Consider the following 22500-nt stretch of genomic DNA (forward strand, 5'->3'; position numbering starts at 1 on the left):
GTTAGTTTGTCTTCAGATTTGTTAGTAAAAATATCAGTGTCTGACGACATCCTAACCAGATGATATATGAAATTCTGTTGGTGACCAGAATAGGATACGAATTTTACATATCTCATCACCTATCGACCTCTTCATTCAAGACTGACACAATTTGATATTTTACGAATATAAAGAAACCAATTTGTAGAAGTCATTCTTTTTCGTGCCCCATTTCAGGACATGCCAATATTATCAAGGTTTCCAGACATTATTGGGGCGGGGTATGCATGGAGTTCCATGCCCAAACGGCATCATGAGAAGATCCTATTAGATATCACTCCCTTCTGAATATGCCTTTGACATCTTTTGTCCTGGACAAAGTGGTCCCCCCCCCCCCCTCCCCCCCGTATGGCTGTTAGTGCCGTCATTTCACCTCAAGTGGTGCACAGTACTTGGTACTTAATGGTGTTTTGTAGCGTTCTCTCGGTCCCTAATTGCGCCCACTTTTTAGGCTTTTACTTTACCTCCATTCCTGTTTCTTTTTTTCAGTCATGTTCTTTCATGTGTGGGGAGCGTCTCAGTGGCGTGATCGGTATGGTCTTGGCCTGCCACCACGGAGGTCGCGAGTTCGATTCTCGAGCAATTCGTTGAGGTGTGACAGATGTGTATTTCTGGTGATAGAAGTTCACTCTCGACGTGGTTCGAAAGTCACGTCAAGCCGTTGATCCCGTTGCTGAATAACCACTGGTTCCATGCAACGTAAAAACACCATATAGAGACTCCATCCGTGGGTTCTTCTTCCAGTTCTGCCTTTATGACCTTGTATTTCAATTTTAATATCTGGAGCTATGTATCTGGCTGTCCAACCACTTCAACTTCCCCCTTTTCACGATTTCAAGTGCTAGGTAGCCTACATTTCATAAAATAAAACGAATGTCTCCCCTCATGCGCAAAATAAATTGAATGATAAGATTTATTTCTGGAGTGTCCCCGTGGGGGACTTCATTGTGAAATGAGTTGCTGGCTTCTTTGTTTGAACACTTGGCGTCTGCGTCCTGAATAGTCTCGATTGGAGCTACTGCTTGAAGCGTGAAGTATCTCACGCAGTAGTAGGAAATTCTTGCTAGGATCTGAAGAAGGATGTGCCAGGTATGGAAGTACTGAGGATGTTTGAATAGGACCTTCTTCTTCTTCTTCTTCTTCAGGTTGAGACGTGAACAGGGCCAGGTTCATCTTGAAATGCTGGCTGTTAGTTTTATTTAGTGGCATGATGGTCTCTCTCTCTCTCTCTCTCTCTCTCTCTCTCTCTCTCTCTCTCTCTCTCTCATTGGACTTAAATCTTTGTCACGTAGTATTGTAGCTTGTTTCTTTTCTCTTACTGAAGAATTTTCTTGTTGTTGAACACGTGTTTCATTGCAGGTATGTTGTACAGGCTGTTTGAGGATTGACACAGTGATGCAGATTTTTTTTTTTTTTTTTTGGGGGGGGATTTTTTTTTTTTTTTTTTGGGGGGGGAAGGAGTATTGAATGTTGTTGGTGATGCAGGCTTTTGCAATAGTTAGTTGCAAACTCTGTGCCAAAGTTTACCGCAAGCCTTTTGGTCCGGTCTTGGACCAGCTGGTGCTGCCATAAAGCCGTGAAAAGAAGTGAACGTCCACCTGTGTTTGAATTGTTTTTGGCATTTTCTCGCTCTCTCTCTCTCTCTCTCTCTCTGCTCCCTCCCTCTCTCTCTCTCTCTGAAATTCAGCCGCGTGTTGATAGTAAAATTTAAAGATTATTAAACCTATGATAACTCTCTCTCTCTCTCTCTCTCTCTCTCTCTCTCTCTCTCTCTCATCTGAAATTCATCCGTGTGTTGACAGTAAAATTTAAAGATTAAACCTATGATAACTCTCTCTCTCTCTCTCTCTCTCTCTCTAGGAAACTAAGCCGTGTGTTGATAGTAAAATTTAAAGATTAAACCTATGATAATTCTCTCTCTCTCTCTCTCTCTCTCTCTCTCTCTCTCTCTCTCTCTCTCTCTCTCTCACCCCCCAATCTCTCTCTCTCTCTCTCTCTTCTCTCTCTCAACGGAATGTTTTAATTTTCAAGCGCCAACCGTTCCTTCTCTAAAACTTTTCCCTGTATTTTCTAATCTAATTGGATACTAAATGGAACAAAACCAACATTCCAAATTGTCCTGAGATTTGCACGAGCAGTGTGTGTGCTGTGCTGTGCTGTGCTGTGCTGTGCTGTGCTGTGCTGTGCTGTGCTGTGCTGTGCTGTGCTGTGCGGGCGGGCACATGCACGCCACATGCTCTCTCTCTCTCTCTCTCTCTCTCTCTCTCTCTCTCTCTCTCTCTCTCTCTCTCTAAGACACACTTCGGATTTGTATTGTGCAACCTCTTCGGCTGCTCCTTTGTTCCGATGCAGATGGCTTCCATTAGAGTTTATTCAAGTATGCTCAACAGATAAAAAGTTTATTTTTGTGGCGTCGCGCTGCTCCCCGGCATCAGAAACTTCAGGTGCCTTTGCTTTAGAAAATGCCGTTTGTATAATACAGATATATTTATATATTTTTTCCTCTATTTTTATATTTTTTTTCCCCTATTTATATATTTTTTCCCTATTTATATATATTTTCCCTATTTATGTATTTTTTTCCCTTATTTATATATTTCTTTCCCGAGCTTTGTGCCGCCCCATGTTTCTGTGTCATTGTTCGGAAGCGTTCTTTGCTTTCATTATCTTAATTTTTTTCTCTTTTTTTATATTTTAACTACAATCGAACTTTCTTCAATCCATTTTTTACTCTGGGAGGAAGCCTACAAACTACATTGTTGTTGTTGTTGTTGTTATTGTTGTGGTTTGGTGGTAGGAAAGTTCTATGGAAGAGCTTAAAAAGGTCTGATAAAGGTGTTTGGCGTTGAGTTCCAGATGCAGGAATTTCAGGATAGGATATTTACGATTTCTTTACTAGAATGAAAATGTAAAAAGTGACTTATGTGCTTGTTAAACAGGACAGAATTATTGTTAATAAAATATAGTGTGATTTTCATTTTCGTTGGTGAAACAACGCTCTATTTGACTGTAGATTTTAGCGCGTTTTAATTCACTTTAAAATTTAGGAATATAAGGTTTACAACTTATGTGTAAGGGGAAAATCTTGAACGTGTCTTGAGTAAGCTGGAGGTCTGATCAAGCCCTGTTTTTCTATCTTGTGCAGCTGAGAGGGTGGTATAATTCGTGGTTTATTTTACACTGAAAAGTTAAAGGGTAATTTTTTCAAAACACCTCATGCGGTGCACTGTAGGCATTCCTTCAAGCCCTAACTGCAACCCCTTTCATTCCTTTTACTGTACCTTCATTCCAATTCGCTTTCATCCACTTTATTGTCCACCCTCTCCTAACAATTGCTGCTTAGTGCAACTGCTTCGAGGTTTTCCTCCTGTTGCACCTTTGAGGCATTTTTATTCTCAATTTCAGATTCGGCGCTGAATGACTTCATAGGTCCCAGTTCTTGGCCTTTGGGCAAAATTCCATATTCCGTTCTGTTTTATCGTCTTTCTGTAATTTTCCAATTCTGTATCCTCTTCGTCCACTGAAATCCTTTTGGTCATCAAAAGATGGAGTAAAGACAGAGTGTTTACTTTCGTAGTTAAGAAAGTGGCAAGTTAGGTTAACATGTTTGCGAAGACGCAAAATTTAAAAAAATAAGACAGTGTCAAAGTGGATCATTGACTATTGATATTTTCAGGTGTTATTCGATGTCCCCCATATTGAGGCCAAAGTTAGATAATGACAAGATTACTTCAAGACATTGACCTTTTAACTGTAAACCATTCTAGTATATTTTAAAGGTACTAGACTTTCATCTCGAGTGTCATCAGCAATCTTTTGCCAAGAAAGCCAGGCGCTGCCATCTTCCGCATAGATGTTCTATATAGTATTGATTGTCTCCTCTAATCCGGGATTGATTTGCACTCCAGTTCATTATATTCCACTCCCCTCGGATTAGGCGTCTTCGCTTCTGGATGGAATTAGAGGTCAGATCGTATACTGTGTCCTACTGGCCTCCTCCTCCTCCCCCTCCCCCTCCCTTCAGCATCCCTATTCAAGTTCCTCCATTCCTTCTCTCTTCCTTGTCTCCTACAGCTTATCGTTTTCAACAATTCCAACCTGATTGTGCTTCTTTAGTGCTTCTTCATCTCCCTCTCCTACTTCCCTCATCTCTTAATCCTCCTAAGTTTTCCTTCCTCATTATCTTCTCCTTTGTCCCTTCTCCCCCGCCCCCCACCCCTCCTTCCTTTTTCACGGCACTCACTCAAAAAAAAAATTTTTTCCCTCTCTCTCCAGTGGTGATTTTTATGGAGTTTTGTGAGAGATAGGAATGTCACTTTGTGGGAGAGTTGTGGGTGGAAGTGGCAAACGCGTTGATTCTATATATATATATATATATATATATATATTATATATATATCTATATATATATATATATATATTATATATAGTACACGTAAATTATATAATTTTAGTACACGTAGATTCCCTATTCTTTTTTGGCTTAATGCATTATGTTCATATTTCCACATTTCTGTTTTCCTGTAATCATTTGGTTTTTCTCGATTTTTTTAAGCAGTTAATACTGTTTTTTTTATCTTGTGTTGCTTACCTTACGAATATTAGGGTATTTTTAAAACTAGTATTATAAATGAGATGGTGGTTCTAAGGGGGTGGGGGGTTAGTCCAGTCTCTTTTCTTTTGTTGTTTTTATTTTACTTCTTTTTGGCTTAAGATGGATAGGTAGACCAGTGACTTTTGTCATGATTTATCGTAAAATGGCATCTGTCTCTCTCTCTCTCTCTCTCTCTCTCTCTCTCGTCTCTCTCTCTCTCTCTCTCTCCTCTCTCATTACCAAAGAACTTTATCTCTGGTTGCTTTTGCGTAGAATTCCAGCCAGCCTCTTTGCGGCTTCAAAGAAAACCAGAATGTTTATGATGATATATTTCTGAAATGAAGCAAAGATAAATACCTTTGTCCAGAAACTCCTTTGACCCTTCCTCCCTTATTCACCCTTCATTTATCAGGATGAAGTGTCTTATGGAAGGTAAATAAGTATGTAAGTGAGGGCTAACCCCCAGGTAAGAATCCGGACGGCGGTAAAGGATGGTGATGGTTTTAAGTATAACTAGAGAAGTGAGTTTGTAGCATTTTACGAAGAGCGTAAATAAAGATGTATAAATGTTTAGATAGGACCGGTTTAATTTGTAAGGTCCTGTAAAGTTCACTGACGGGGAGAGAGAGAGAGAGAGAGAGAGAGAGAGAGAGAGAGAGAGAGAGAGAGAGAGAGAGAGAATTTATTCTTTTATTTATTCATTTATTTATTCATTTTGAGTGGGTGGGGGAAGGTTGGGGTGATTTCTTTTTGTAAGGTTTCCCATTGAAGCCCTAAAAAAATGAGTCGTCATTGCCTATATCATATAACATGTAACAACAAACTTGTACGTAGGTAACCTATCGTAAGACAGGTGTGCATACCAGTAGGGTGGCGTGGGGGGTAGAATCTCAGGTGTATGTAAAACTCGGGTAAAATAGCAGTCCTATTGTAATTCAGGTTGTCTGTTGTATTTTTAAGTTTCGTGCAAAGGGGTTAAACCTAATAGACGAGGGAATAATAAGTTTTTTTTTTGCCATTCGTCAAATAATCTTTTGTATTTTGTGCTGAACAGTCATATTTCATTCTGTGTAACATGATATGAATTTTTCGTTCATGCATCAATGATTCCTACAGTTGCTTGCTGTGTAATTCTACTTAACGAAGGTTAGACGTTTTACGCAATAGTTTGTAAAATTTAGAGGTTACAGAATTTTGTAACTTTTACCATAGTTCAAAATCCATCCGATAACTCTTTAAGTTCAGCCTCAGACCTTCTTGGCAGTAGGTGTAACAGACTGTGCATTGCTCTATTGGTCAGACATCCTTGACAATGGCATAAGCGTTGTTCTCTCTCTCTCTCTCTCTCTCTCTCTCTCTCTCTCTCTCTCTCTCTCTCTCAAGTGGATAAGGTCATTTGTCTTCCGGGCATTCTCAATCCCATTACTGGTTCCAATGTTTTCGAATAAAATTATTATTTAATTATGAAATATATATAATATAATATATAATATATATATATATTATATATATATTATATTTAAAGTATATATATTGAAAGAATGTCTCGTAACAGAGTCTTATATCAACCAATGGCACTTACAATAAAAAGTAATAATATCTTTAACAATTATTATCTATTTAAAGTTAAGATATACTTGTTCCCCCTTCTTTCAAAATTGATCACAATATGTGGCCAGGCCACTCAGTTTTGACATGGAGTTCCCTAGACAATGTTTATCCGAAATGTTTTTGCGTGTTAAAAGACTACAGTTATCATGATGCATAAGGTAAATTGGTCATTCGAATATTGGAAATGAAATCAGCCATGTAGAAACAGGTGATTTGTGAATCTTGCTGATGATAAATTATTATTTTAGCTCTATGATTATTACCCTTAGGTTAGAGCAAATGGAACGTTAAAAAAAAAAAATAAAATAAAGATTGATGTATTTTAAATGTTTTCCCTCGGAAACCGAAATACTGATGTTTATTTCTTTGGTATCCAACCATTTTAAGGCACGTTTTTGAAACACTGAAAATATCAACGAATATATTAAAGTCAGTATTTTTGAAGACTATCAAAGTCTATATTTTTATAGACCGTAGTAAAGTAAATATTGGTCTTACACGAAAAACAAACCGTCGGTCCTTTACAATAGGAATTACTTAAGGCCTTAAGTAATTCCTATTGTAAAGGACCTAGGTTTGTATAGTTAGGAAAAATACAATTTACTTTCAAAATTTGTGAGTTTTTGTAACATACATAAAGCAGTTGTTTCTGTTGCATGGATTTTATTATATTTACACATTTGCTTTCAAAACAAAATATACCTGGCAGTATTTAACTCTTATTCAACTAGAAATGAGGAGGAATTCCTCTCTAGCTCCTCTTACACAAGAGGAGGAGGAGGAGGAGGAGGAGCTAGGAGCGAGGAGCACCCATACTTGGTTTGCAATAGTTTCATTTTATGTCCCCGAAGGTAACGTTAAGCACCAATAAAACCGGGTCCCGAGCGCCCCTATGTGCCCGCGCGTGGGCAAGACAGAGGAGCTCCCTGAATGAGATTGGTGGGGGAGGGGTGTGGGGGGGACGGGTGGGTGTTATCTTGTCGTTCTTTTTCCCCCGTTCCTACTTGGTTGTCCCTGAGTCTCGGAGGTCCACTTAACTTTTATTTATTTATTCTTTATTTATTTATTATTTTTTGCTTTCCACCAAATCCCAATTACTTCCCTTTCATTTATATATATATATATATATATATATATATATATATATATAATATATATATAACTAGTATATTTTAAGTTTCACGAAAATTATTCATATTTACTGAATTTTGGGGGTTCACTTCCCTTATTATTATTATTATTATTATTATTATTATTATTATTATTATTATTATTATTATTATTATTATTATTATGTAGTATTTTTCCTTTTGCGTTACACGAAATCCAAAGCGTTTATTATTCGTAATATTGATTGAATTACGTGATTTAACCAGTTTCGATATACTGCCTGAAACATGGCACTGCAAGTCTTCGTTGGGCTCTTTCCTGTTGGTGATTCGAGTGTTCATATTATCCTGAATTAGCCTAAACACTCATGTACAGTCTTTGTTTTTCTCTTGGTTAAGATTTATTATCCAGGTGCCTTCAAGAACATGCAACACATCTTTCTTGTCATTGTTTCCCTGAAAATAAGTCTTAAACTTTTTTTTTTATTTCTATATGGTTGGATATCTCGTTCTATTTCTCTGAAAGTCTATTTTAACTGAAGCAGCTACGGCGACATAAAAGTTTTCTTCGTGTGAATTCCACTCTGCTTCAATTTCACTTGCTATTCTGTGGGTTTGAACTTCATTCAAGTCCTCTTGGGGTCTTTATGTGTCAGGTCCGTTGGGTGTCGTAAGTCCGAGAGCATCGTGCTCATGGAAACTTTTGAAATATGTGATGCCCTTTTTACCATCCTTCTGGTGTAGCGCTCTAAAAATAAGTTTTTAGTTATTTATTTTACTACTGTAAAGTTCTAAATTTATTTTTTTTATTTATTTATTTTTTTTTTTCAAAAGTTCCAACCTCAGTGGCCCTGATAATGTTCATTTGAAAGTCGTGTGTGTTCTCGATTTGGATGGCAGCGCTTGGCTGCGAAAAAATATGAAAACCAGGTGGGTTCTGAATGCATCAGAAGTGTGTACTCTTACGTACTGTTAGCTTTTTAGAGTCAGGGGCTCTGATGGACCTGAGGTATTCTCGACTTTATGTTAAGTTTTGTAGTCGGTTGTTTCCAAGAGACTCTTCTTAATACCTTTTGGTTTAGTTTGAATTTCGGGTCTTCTTGAATTTTCAATTAGTCACGTATTATGGATATATTAATTGCTTATATTATGAGTTCTGTTATTGTTTACACTAAAAAATGTTTTTTTAGTTTGTAGGTTTATTATATATATATATATATATATATATATATATATATATATATAATATATATATATATATATCAGTATTATGAGTGAAATTCTGTTAAGGCGTCTTGATTTCTTTTAAATTTTGTTAATGCAGAATCATTTCTATTCAGGTGTCAGTACTGGAGTCTTGTTGTTTCTATGATTGACATTTTGAGGACAGGTATATAAATTGTCAATGAATTTAAAGATAAATCATGTTTACATCGAGGTCGCTCAATTTCGCGCTCCCATAACTGGATATTTGTGTCTTGATTTCGTGCGTCTTTTGGTTAGAGCGAATATCTCTTCTTATTATTCTCTACAAAGAGGTTTAAAGAACTTCACGAAGAACAGGGATAATAAGTAGTCTTCTGTATGTTCTTGATGAATACAATTATCTCCATTATCCTTCGCCGTAGGGGGATAGTGCCGCCATGGCGCTGCATCAATGATTACTGGAGGTTCTTTGCAGCGTCCCTTCGGCCCCTTAGCTGCAACCATTGTCGTTCATTTTACTACTCCTCCGCTCATATTCTCTTTCCACCCTTTTACTGCCAATTTCTGTTTCAGGGCTGAATGACCTCATAGGTCTCAGTGCTTGGCCTTTGACATACATTCTATAACCAGTTCAGTTCGGTCTGTTATTCTCTACAAATATTTCCCGAAAAGTGTGTGGAAGAACTCGACGAAAAACAGGGATAGTCAGTCAAGGTAACCAGGTATGGTCAAATTCTCTATTTCAGAGGATATTTCCCTTTCGTCTTGAAGCCTCAGCTGCTGTTGTCTTATGGCGATTCTCGTTGTGGGGAAAGTGATTCTGTTGCTTCGGTGGCTTGAGGCCGTTCTATCTGTATCAGTATTCCCCTTCCGATTCGACTAAATCGAGGGATTTATCTCTCTCTCTCTCTCTCTCTCTCTCCACTGCCTTGCGGAGACAGTACCGAGTTCTGTTGTGGAAAGTGTGCGTGATGTATTTGCGAACAAGATCTTGGTGGGTCTGTTCAATATCTGGTCGAAATTTTAAGGTAGGGTGAGATCAGCAGAGACATTGCTTCAGTGTCTGTGCGCACGATCGGGATTTTGCGTAACACCCCCGGGGGGGGGGGGGTGGGGGGGGGGGGGTACGTGTTTGCGCTGTTAATTTTATGCATTGTTATTGTTGAAGTCATATTCATACATACATACATACGTACATATCCAATTCGCTCTACTTTGGGAACAGAGCGAATTGGATATTGAATGACAGTTGTATATTAACGTTTGTGTAAATAACAACATGTCGTGGTAATGTCATAAAAAAGTCATTATACATATATATATTATATATATATATATATATATATGAAACATATATATATATATGAGAACATATATATATATATATATATATATATATATATATATATATATATACACATATATGTATGTAGAGTCTACTGGTCACTTTTTTTCCAGATACATAAGCAATTGTAATAGCCACAATGCCCTCATAACTTCTCGAATTCTTTGCTCTTTTTTTTTGGATAGGCTTGTCACTACAAAGCCTCAAGATTTAAGTTCAAAGAAATATGAAGAAATTGTTATGTCCGATATATATATATATATATATATATATTATATATATATATATATATATATATATATATATATATATATGGTTACAGCTGTAGATAGCTGAAAAGGAAATAAATAGACTTGATTGCTCTGTGTTTCGTCAAAATTTACATAATCATATCATTAAAATCTGTTGAACCTCAGGGGTGTGCGTGAGTTCAATCATTGTACATTGGAAAAAAATTTTATCTTCTGTGTAATGCACCGGGAGATTTTTCTTGAATCATTTGTCGTATCTCATAGCAGTTTGTTAGATTCATTCGAGTAAAACAGCTTCATGTTAGAATACGGTCAGCTTGGAGTTACTGTGTCATTGTTCTCATACTTGTTTCATTTTTGTAACCGAGCGTTTCGTCCTTTTCACATCAGTCAAGTCGACAATCGGGTCACCATTAGTCATCCCCAAAGAGCTTGTAATGTGTGGACGAGAATAAGACGCTCCCAATAAACACGCCGAGCTGGAAGAGTGGCATTACTCGGCAATAGTTGCGAAGTCTTTTGAGTGGGATGCTGTTCCTCTTGTGGTTGGCAGACGAAGTCTTACAATAATAAGGTTCGAGATTCGTTTGTTGTTCTCGCCTTATTCTTTGGCCTAATTGAGAAAGGTTCTAGTTTTTGTATCGGGGGTCTTTTCCTTAATATTTATCGATGTCTATAATAAGAGTATAATTTGTATTCAAACGGTCTTTTTTATTTTCATCTTATTTGGCAGAATTGCGTAAGGCTCTAGTTTTCGTATCGAGGGTCCTTTCCCTCATATTTGGCGATGTCTATAATAAGATTTTAATTTGTATCCATACAATTATTTTGTTCTGTGTGCAACAACTGTAGCTCGTCAATTCTAGGTTAGCCCCTTCCGGACAAGGTTAAGCTTCGATTACCACCGGCCCATTTATAGCAGTATAGGGAATGGAAGCACCAGCGCCCAACAAAATCTGGCAATTTGTACTATTTGGTTACACTGGTTTCTGATGGTAATTATGATGCCTCACAACTGGACGACACATGTTCGAATCCGAACCGGACGAGGAGGGACAAGATGGGTGGGCTCCCTAAAAATCCAGTTGGCCTCTGTTGACGCGAGCGGTGAATTGCATACGTAGTTGTTAGGTGACTGTTGCAGGTTGCAGCTGTGATATATATATATATATATATAATATATATATATATATATATATGATATATTTATACATAGTGAGAGAGAGAGAGAGAATTAAGCGTGAGTGTTTTATTACTCCATCAAACGTTTACAATGAGTTAATCCTCTCGCAAGAGGAATGAAACCATTTTTAAGACTCTCTCTCTCTCTCTCTCTCTCTGAGAGGTGGTTGTCGAAGCAGCAACCATGTTGCACGTGGACAGTCGTCAGTCGCGAGAAATTTGCTTATCAGTCATAGATAACAACTTGTGAAACGTGCCCTAAATACAAGAGCCATTTATAGAGGTTTTGTTCATGTGCCCTGAGAGAGAGCTGTAATTGCTCAATTAAAGCAAATGTTCGCCCTATATTTATATTTATAAGTTCTTGTGTTCGTTCGTTTCCTTGCATTTTGAAAACATGATACCGTTCGATAAGAAATTCACATACTTGCGATAAACTGTTATGTAATAGAAATCCGTAATTACTTATGAGTTCAATTTACTGTATAAATGTTTATTTTTAATATACACAACATATGTAAATACATACAAATCCATATACATTTCCAATTCGCATATTAATACAATTTATTGTATTTATATTGTATTATTGTGGATTTTTATATTAAAAATTACAACGTTTGTTCCAAGCTTCTGTCTGATGGCAAGTGATTCTTCTCTGGTAGGCTGGGTTTTAGGGGGGAGGGCGGAGGGGTGATGAGTAAGGGTGTAGCAGCCTGTATGTCTGTACGTATCCGGGCGAAGGAATTCGAGGACGGACGGGCGGGCGGGCGGACGTAAGGACGATCCACAGGGGCTGGGGACTAGGAAAGACCTCGCCAGTGAAGGGCTGACCACCTCCTCCTCCTCGTCACTCAGCTCTCAACGTGCATATATACACACATTGCTTGGAGCGGCTGGCAACTCCTGGCGGACCAATCATATTCGCTCGCCCGACACCGCGTGATGATAATGTCTCACAGCACGTCCTATATTCCTCCAACTCTCTCTCTCTCTCTCTCTCTCTCTCTCTCTCTCTCTCTCTCTCTCTCTCTCAGGGACCCTATATTGACGTCAAGCACTAATTTACTGTATAACGTTACTTCGAAAAGTTAACACACACGGAGAAAGATTCTCTCTCTCTCTCTCTCAGGACTGTATATTGATTTAAAGCACTAATGGACGAAAAGTTAGTCCAGAGAGAGAGAGAGAGAGAGAGAGAGAGAGAGAGAGAGAGAGAGAGAAGCAGTCCAGGAAGCAAGTTCGGATGGATAGGTGGTACAAATTTGACCGTGTTATGTTGGCATATCATCTCTTCATGATTTTTTTTTCTGTCACGAATTTGTGTAGATCATCTGGGCTGCTTCAAATGGCATAAAACGTCGTAGTCAACAGAAAAGAGTAGATTTGGCGGAGTGAATTCCGATAGAAGTATTACCCTGGAAAGCAGTTCGGATGGATAGTTGTACAAGTAAATGTGTGTGAAAATAAAATAGTTAGCAATAACGATCCTCAGCAGTAAGGTCGCCTATCCAGCGTCCGTGACAGTGGGCCAGTCCCAGGACAAACCCCCCCCCCTCCCCCCCCCCCTCCCTCCCTTGGCTTCCCTCCCCCTCCCCTCCCCTCCCTTCCCCTTGTCCCAACAAGACCTACTTTAGAGGAGGAAATGGGCACACAGTATATGAGTGCCATGAAACTTAGCTTTTGTGACTCGTAACGATCGAGAGAGAGAGAGAGAGAGAGAGAGAGAGAGAGAGAGAGACATCGATAGTTGTTATTGTGCGCTCAATGTCCGTGAACTGACAGGGAATCATTTTTTTTTCTTTCGTGACTCACCATCTTCATATGACTGTTAGGCTAATGGAGACATTTGGAAAATGCCTTTGGTACATATACAGATGAGAATAATAATAATAATAATATAATGGAAAGTAACTCCACAATAATATGTCTGTTTTGATTGACAAAGAGGACCGTGCAGGTCATCGAAAGCTTTCTGCTTTATTTTATATTTTAAATAACTAAATCAAACAAATGTTATTGTGGATTTACTTTTTTATGTTATTGACTCATGTGATTATGAATAATAATAATAATGATAATAATAATAATAATAATAATAATAATAATAATAATAATATAATAATAATAATAATAATATCGAAAGTGATATCAATATCAGCTGCATTCAGTATATCAGAAATATAGAGAAAACTAGAAAATGAATCCAGCTGGGGCAGCCACCACCGTCTATTCTACATACTTGGAAGAGGGTCTGATATAATAATAATAATAATAATAATAATAATAATAATAATAATAATAATAATGATAATAATGGAAAGAAGGGTAAAGGTAGACCACAAAAAAAAGGGAGCAATTATTATGTTCAATTGTATTTTTAAGGTCATGGGTAGCGTAGCTATAATGACTGCTAATGTTTTACGAATAAAAGCCTTCTGTCTTTGTTGAATTTACCGTCGATAGTCTTTACTTTTCATTAAGCTTGGGATGTATTTAACTCACTGTGTATATATATATATCTGAGGGGGGGGGGGGTTAGTGCCGTCAGTGCACCTCACGTGGTTCTCAGTAGGCATTACAGTGTTCTTTTGCAGCGTCCCCACGGCCCCTAGCTGCAGTCCCTTTCATTCATTTTACTGTACTTCCATTCATATTCTCTTTTTTCCATCTTGCTATCCAGCCTCTCCTAACAATTGTTGCATAATCCTTTCCTGCACTGAATGACCTCATAGGTCCCAGTTCTTGGCCTTTGGTCTAAACTCGATATTCCATATTTCTATAGGGGAGGGGGTGCTGGCCCCCTGCTGGGAGTCTACCAGAAATTCATTAACCGTGAGAATATGGATGGACATTGCGTGTTTATTATTATCATTACTATTATTATTATTTTGGGTTCCTTTAACATCTGATTACAATACAGCATCCATTTTATCCACGTAAGCCTTTCTAGTTCATTATTATTATTATTGTTATAATTATTATTATTATTATTATTATTATTATTATTGCAAACCTCTTTTGGTTGTAAACAAACATTATTACTTCACGTCTCTGTATTTAGTTTTGTGTAATGTGTTGATCTACCTACTTGATCTGTATATGGCATTAGGCTGAAATAAAAGGTATTTATTATTATTATTATTATTATTATTAATATTATTATTATTATTATTATTATTATTATTATTAAACCAACATGAAGTTCAGCTTCGGTGGCACGCAGAAGATTAAGGTTCATGATTTGCAAGAGAAAAAAAATGATTGAGTCACACCCTTATTTTTGGTCACTTTTGAAGTGTCGATAAGTGGCGAGTGGACTTTAAAGCCATGGACCGCCTCAACTTCTTGAGGCATGGTTTTTTGTTTGTCGCATAATGTTTGTGCTTGTTTGTGTTCAGATGTCTGTGTGTGTTTGTGTGTATATATATATATATATAATATATATATATATGTATGTATGTATGCATGCATGTATTTATGTATATTCGTTTTTGTAACTTCATTTTCAGAAGACACTACTCAGTATTTTACTCAATTCATTTACTTTTTTCGTTTTTCTAGTTGACAAAGTGGCACAAATAAACCACTTGTCCTGAGTGATTGTCATTGTGTGTGTGTGTGTGTGTGTGTGTGTGCGTGCGTGTGTGTATCTATATATATAAATATATATATATATAATTTTTATATTTACATATTTATTTATTTAGTTTATTTATTTATTCATATATATCCCTTATTTCCTCTTTTGTTTTGTACATTCACATTAGGTTCATCCAAAAAAAAGCGGTGAGGTAATGTAGAAGTTATTCGTTATCCTAATCGCGTTCTCCATTATTTATCGTTTTTTTTTTTTTTTTTTTTTTTTTTTTTTTTTTTTTTTTTTTTTTTTTTTTTTGCCACGAAATGATAAGGTCTCGTGATCTCTTTTTAGAGAGGGTACCCTACTTTCTTTCTCCTGAGTGCTGTCACTTGTATTTTATTTATTTATATTCCTGTTGCGATAATTATATAATACCGACTGTTATTGACGTAAATTTCATTGAGGACTCGTTATTTTGCCTGGCTGGTTTTCCGTGTAGGAAAATCCTTCAATTGCGTGGAGAGGATTTCTTTACTGATTTTAATGCTTCATCGCGCGTGTAAAATGTCAACAAAGAGGTGTGTGTGAACTTATTTGTAAAGTAAAACTTTAGGGAAACTTTATATATTATATATATATATATATGTATATATTATATATATATATATATATATATATATAATGTGTGTGTGTGTGTGTTTTTGTAAGTATGTTTGTCTATTTAGGAAGATTGCAGTTGGACAAGGTAAAGCAAGCTTCGGATTTCGTGCTGGCTTCAGCAGGCAGGCATCTGGTTCTACCTGAGCGCGACCATGATCGCTGCTTTCTTTAACTTTCCAGCCGAAGACTGTGTTTACGTGAGGGGCCAGCTCAATCCAGAACGGCAGTTTTTCAGCTGAAAGTGGTTCTTGGACACTCTGCTTGCATATGAGAATCGATCGCTTTTGTTCATGTTGTTGTAGCTAAAGAGTGCTAAAAATGTAGCGTGTTTTAGGCGTCATCCGCCCCAGAATATCGATGGTCATTTGATCTGCTTTTTTTTTTTCCTTCCAAATTATTATTATTATTATTATTATTATTATTATTATTATTATTATTATTATTATTATTATTATTATTATATTAAAGAATTAATTTATAGAAGTTGGCAGATAAATGAACAAACTAATTATAGGTTGGCAGAAAAATATACAGAACTAAATTTATAGAGGTTGTCAGAAAAGCATCAAATGGATTGATAGATGTTGGCAGAAAAATGATCAAATTTATTACTAGATGTTGGCAGAAAAATGAAAAAATTAATTATAAGGTGTTGGGAAAAAAAAAAAATAAAAAAAATCCCCGATGATATCTTGAGAGGAATTCAGTCCAGGAGCAAAACAGATCGCGCTCTGACCTAATCCCGTCGTGAGTATAATGCTTATGGTTACGTAGTCAGATCGAGTTGTTTTTATTTCTGGCGTTGTATTGGGTCGGATCTGGCCCCTGGCTCTGACAACCGGAAGTGCAGGCGACCCTGTTTGTTTCGGTAATTGCTTATCTGACGGGAAGACAGCAACGCCGCATCACAGCAACTGACTAGAAATATGTCCTTAGTAGGAGGGGGGGGGGGGGGGGGGAGGCTTCATATCTCTCTCTCTCTGTCTCTCTCTCTCTCTCTTATTCACTGAATGAAATATATCCTTAGTGGGAGGGGGGCTACCATCTCTCTCTCTCTCTCTCTCTCTCTCTCTCTCTCTCTCTCTCTCTTCATTCTGAATGAAATATATCCTTAGTGGGAGGGGGGCTACCATCTCTCTCTCTCTCTCTCTCTCTCTCTCTCTCTCTCTCTCTCTCTCTCTCTCTCTCTCTCTTATTCACTGAATGAAATATATCCTTAGTGGGAGGGGGGCTACCATCTCTCTCTCTCTCTCTCTCTCTCTCTCTCTCTCCTTCGGCTAATAAAAACTGTCCTTTCGACAGTTAAAAGAAAAGAGCGAGTTTAGATTAAATGTCTGGACAGCAAGACAGGAGAAAGGAGTTAGGAACTGAGGTAAAGTAAAAAGGACTAAAAATTAAAGTGCAAACGGCAATATGTAATGCGTACAGTGTACCACGTGAGGTGCACTGACAGCACCACCCTTCCTACGGGGTCTAGATAGAGTGAGACTTGAGTAACCGTAGTTTTTCATATGTGAGAGAGAGAGAGAGAGAGAGAGAGAGAGAGAGAGAGAGAATTGTGGGGGATAAGGTATACTAGCTTTCCAGAAGGCCACCTATCTCCCTGACGGCGGTTTAAGCTTTCGGAAGGGCCATCATATGGTATTGTAGTCTTTCTGCTGCGTGCGAGTGGCACTCAGCGCCCCGGTTGGATGACATTCCTCGGGGTGGGGAATTTGGGAACTCCTCATCCTTTTTGGGTGGAACAGGCAGGATTTTCTTTTCCCTCCTCCTCCTCCTCCTCTACTGCGAGTGGAATTGTTGCCAGCCAAATTGGATGAGAGGATCTGTCAGCTTCGTGACTGTTCTCAGTAGGAGAGGTCACTGGCATTTTGTCAAAACTGTTCTGTACACTTGGTTCAAATACACAAAATGGTGTGCTCACTCCTTATTATGGGGTGTGTGCTCTGCTACATTTTTTAAAATTTATTAATTATATTATTTTTTTTTTTTTTTTTTTTTTTTTTTTTTGATTCTTTGTCCTCCGAGCAACTAACTTTTTTCCGATGCCATTTTCGAGTTTTATCTTTTACTATATTGTCACTTTTACTGATGTTTCAGTTTCACAGCTGCTCAAGACGTATATTTATGCACGCACGATTAGTGCATTCTTATAATTATTCAATTGAATAGATGTCTTAAAATCCCAAGGATAATTGCCTACATCTGAATTATATTATTTTATGTTTACAATTTTGTGTAAGATCGTAGAGTTTTTTTCTTATGTTTTGACCAAAGTTAGCAGGTAACGTTTCTTTGCGTATCTAGACATTTTATCTAGCTGCGGCTTTACTAGAACTGTTGGTATATAGTTATAGATATTCCGGCACAAGAATCCTTTTTTTTTTATATATGTTGGTTCGGTTGATTAGTTGCCCAACGAAGCCTTATGGTATCGTCCAGGTTAACATGCCTTATACTCTTGAGATTATAGGGTGACAGGGGTCCATATTTGGACAAAGTTCCTGATGAAGCCCCATGGGCCAATCATTTCCTAAAAGAACCGGTAAAACTCGAAAGCCACCCACAGAAGCTGCCCCAAGTGTGTGATGTCATAGGTCGTTACAGTGCTCGGAATTGAATCGGCAAGAGAAACTAACAATTGTCCAATTTCAGGTATATATTACACTTATGAGAATGATACGTGATATGTCAGGTGACAGTCGAGACACTGTTCGTTGCTACAGTTGGGGAAAGTCAATAGAATTGCTTATGGGAGGGGTTTGGGGGTGCGATGTCAAGTTATCAGGAATCAGGCACTTATGTCAGAGGAGACGAAATACCTGGGCATGTAATTTTACCATGAGCAGGTGCATTCGATACTTGAAACAACTAACTGAGAGCTAGCGATATGTCATAAAAATCCTCTGTCGAAATTGTACTGCCGAGGGTGTACGGCAAAATTCGAATGCCACATCCCCAAATTGCTCCACCCCTCGGGAAATGTTGGCCGGAAGAACAATTAACTGTGATTTAAAGGCTGGACTTGACAAAATTGGACGCAGGGTAAACATTCGCCTAAATCGTGAGGGAGAGGAAAGCTGTGCTGAGAAAAGTTGGGTGAAAGCAAGTGAATGTCATTCTGCACACGGAGACAAGATGGATAGTAAGGAGAGAGAGAGAGAGAGAGAGAGAGAGAGAGAGAGAGAGAGAAACTGTCCTGAGTGTTTGTGGTGAATTTTAGAGGATGAGTTATACGTTTTTATCTGAAGAATTTTGTTTGAGTTACCGATTACGTTCACGCAAGCAGGTGCCTTTGAACGTTGAAGGCAAATCTAAACCAGCAACTCTCGAAAATACCCCTGAACTTTGAAGGTAAAAATAAACTTGAGTCGCTTTTGAAAATCTCGTATGAAGGTACAACTAAAATTGACCGTCGTCACATTTGAAGGTATATCATCCACTGACAGTGTCACCTTGTGAGTAATTTGAGATTTTGTTTTCCAGTTCGTTGTTTTAACAAAAAATTAAATTATATATTCAATGAAGAGTGAGAATTTTTTTTTAAAATCTGGTGTCTACAATTGGTTTAGAATTAATATTCTCTTGCCATTGGCAAACTTAATTTTGATTATTTTAGAACATTCTGATTGTGCAAGCAATCCCAAGTGTCGCTTATCACGAAGAGTGTATGCTCGTAGGGCGTGCATGAAAGTAACTGTATGCTGGCAGGGTGTCCACGAAATAACTGTATGCTCGCAAGGGCGTACATGAAAGTAATTGTATGCTCTTAGGGCGTACATCAATGTAACTATGCTCGTAGGGCGTGCGTGAAGTAACTGTATGCTGGCAGGGCATACATGAAAGTAACTGTATGCTCGCAGGGCGTACAGGAAAGCAAATATATGTTGGCAGGTCGCAACATGAAAGTAACTGTATGTTCGCTTGTATGTTCGTAGGGCACACATGAAAGTGTATGATCGCGGGGCTTACTTGAAATTAACTGCATGCTCGCAGGACGCACAGGTACAGTCAGCAGTCCGGAGGTCCTCCTAAACATAGATTGTTTTTTTATTAGTGTTCCATGCCCAAGTCAAAATGCTGATACCTTGCTTCAAGGTATGGAGCTGCTGATCATCAACAAACAGTATCCTGATAGGTGTTAAGACGGGCTTTGGGCCCAGTGAAAAGGCCCAAAGCGACTTTATGAAGAATTTAACCTGGAAAAAGAAATATCAGAAAGAGCAATCAGAGGTAGATTAATAGTGCCCAAAACTATACCAGGAAAAATAAGGAAAGCACACAGGACATTAATCCACTACGCACCAGACCTTACAGACCTTACAGACCTTACATCTTGTTCGGGTTGCCCCAGGTCCCTCAGTGTGAGGCACCTCTAATGTCTACCAGAGAGTTGCTAGTACATCTTCCGGTATATTTTGCATCTTCCAATCTTGGATGGTCTGGGATGCAGTTTAGATATTTGTCGAGCTTATTCTTGAACACATCTACGCTCACTCCTGATATATTCCTCAGATGAGCTGGCAACGCATTGAATAGACGCTGCATTATCGATGCTGGTGCGTAGTGGATTAATGTCCTGTGTGCTTTCCTTATTTTTCCTGGTATAGTTTTGGGCACTATTAATCTACCTCTGCTTGCTCTTTCTGATATTTTTAGTTCCATGATATTTTCTGCTATTCCAATGCAGCTTCTATTCAATGCGTTGCCAGCTCATCTGAGGAATATATCAGGAGTGAGCGTAGATGTGTTTAAGAATAAGCTCGACAAATATCTAAGCTGCATCCCAGACCCATCACGAAGTTGGAAGATGCAAATATACCGGAAGATGCACTAGCAACTCTCTGGTAGACATTAGAGGTGCCTCACACTGAGGGACCTGGGGCAACCCGAGCAAGATGTAAGATCTGTAAGGTCTCTCTCAATCATATCTTTCAAGTTTGTGCTCTCTCTCTCTCTCTCTCTCTCAATCATATCTTTTAAGTTTGTGCTTTTCCCGAAGGTGTCGTCCTGCATGTAACAACAGCGAGTTCCCCCCCCCCCCGCACCCCCGTTGCCTTTGTGTATTTGTGTGTCCGCTGACACCAAGTCCCCTTTGTTTGCAACCCTCTTTCTTGGTAAGAGAAGACGGGGAGGAGGAGGAGGAGGAGGAGGGAGAAGAAACTTAATGCCAACACTTATACAGTATGGTTCTTTTTGTTATGGATTTTTTTTTTTTTTTGTCATTCAAAAGCACGCCTTCCTAAACCCCCCCCCCCCCGCCCATCTCTCCCCTCCCCTCTCCCCAATCCGGGCTTAATTCAAAAAAAAAAAACCCGCCCCCCTCCCCCGCCGTCACTTTTGCGTTGGCTTTTCTTTTCTTCGAGGGGACACGACGACGACTCGTCGGCTCCTGTGAAGAGCCGATAGGATTTCCGTCCTCCTGCAAAGGAATGCCACCGATGGCAGGTGAGGGGGAAGATATGCCAGGTGGATAGTCGTGGATTGAAGGTGAATACTATACTATGCAGTATCCCAAAGAAATAATGCATCAAGTGGGGAGCATTATATAAAAAAAGAGCATATTTATATGCTAATGCTTCGTACATCGTTAGTTGTTCCAACGGGAATACGAATAACGCTGGCGATGGCTGTATCCCCTCACACCTTTTATATTTGGATTATATTCTTCCTACGAAAGGCTCTCGTTACCTGGTCACAATACAGAAGGCTTTGAAAGTTTGTTATTGCTTCCTAAAGAGTCGTGATTGCGATGGAATTTTCTCACTTTCTCCGTGCTCCTTCGTGCTCCTGTATTCTTTGGGCTATCTATTTACTCAAGGCCTATAGGCCAGGTGAGGATATCAGATTGTTGTTGTTTTAGCTTACGCAGGCCTTATGCCAACGCATCCCATTTCATGGTCGTTGTAAGTAATCGGATTAATTTCACGAAGATTTACATGAGAAGTGTGTGTGTGTGTGGTCGAATGCTCGCGTAGAATCCATATTCATATCTTGTAAATGTATTCTGGTAAAACCATAAGCTTTCTCGTGCTGGCCCCATCGGATTCGGTCGGAGCCTTTTAACATTTTTTGGCCTGTGTACTGCAAGGGCAAAAAAGAAGAAGAAATAAAATGTGAGCTCTGTTGCGTCACATAATATGTTCACGAGGATTAATTTCACTTAGCTCTGCTTAGAGGCATGAAATGTTTCGTCATCGAAAGAGAGTCGATGCTTTTATTAATAGCGGTTCGTATTTCCTTCACTTGCTCTGTCAGAAACTGGTTGAGAGCTGTTCTAACTTAACCTTGCCAACTAACGTATGCACGTACACTCTTGTACTCACACGCAAGGTGTGTGTGCATGTTTAAAATTCGTATGTGCTCATGGGAGCACACGTGTTTGCACAATAAAGTTTGCTTGGAAGAAGGCAACACGAGCTCACTCACACGCATACAAACATACATACATATGTGTAATGTATAAATGTCTGTGTATGTGTATTTATAAGTATGAAATTGACGTAAATAATAAATATAATACGGATTTAATCTAGTATTTAATTTTCCCTGTGGTTAAGTTTTACTCGATATAATTAATGAATATATATATATATATATTATATTATATATATATATATATATATATATATATATATATATATGTGTGTGTGTGTGTGTGTGTGTAAATGACAGTTGGAAAGAAAGTTACCAGGCAAACAAACTTTGACAATGAACCATCTGGTATTCTTGAGCCTTTTGTTTACCTGGCAACTTTCTTTCCAACCGTATTTCATTCGTTCCTTCACAGTGTCTTAGTAAAAGACGAAAGGACGAAAGCGCTTGGATTTCTGCCTCATTTTCCTGTGGTAATATGTATATGTATCTATATATATATATATATATATATATATATATGTGTGTGTGTGTGTGTGTGTGTG

At 38.3% G+C, this 22500-nt stretch overlaps 1 protein-coding gene across 2 annotated transcripts in view; it reads left to right on the forward strand.

Annotated features, from left to right (window-relative positions):
- Positions 1 to 22500, forward strand: part of LOC135210751 (phosphatidylinositol 3-kinase regulatory subunit alpha-like) — a 584655-nt gene that overhangs the window by 301334 nt on the left and 260821 nt on the right. The gene's annotated exons all lie outside the window — the stretch shown is intronic.

The sequence above is a fragment of the Macrobrachium nipponense genome, chromosome 4, assembly GCF_015104395.2.
Source record: "Macrobrachium nipponense isolate FS-2020 chromosome 4, ASM1510439v2, whole genome shotgun sequence".
Classification (NCBI taxonomy): domain Eukaryota; kingdom Metazoa; phylum Arthropoda; class Malacostraca; order Decapoda; family Palaemonidae; genus Macrobrachium; species Macrobrachium nipponense.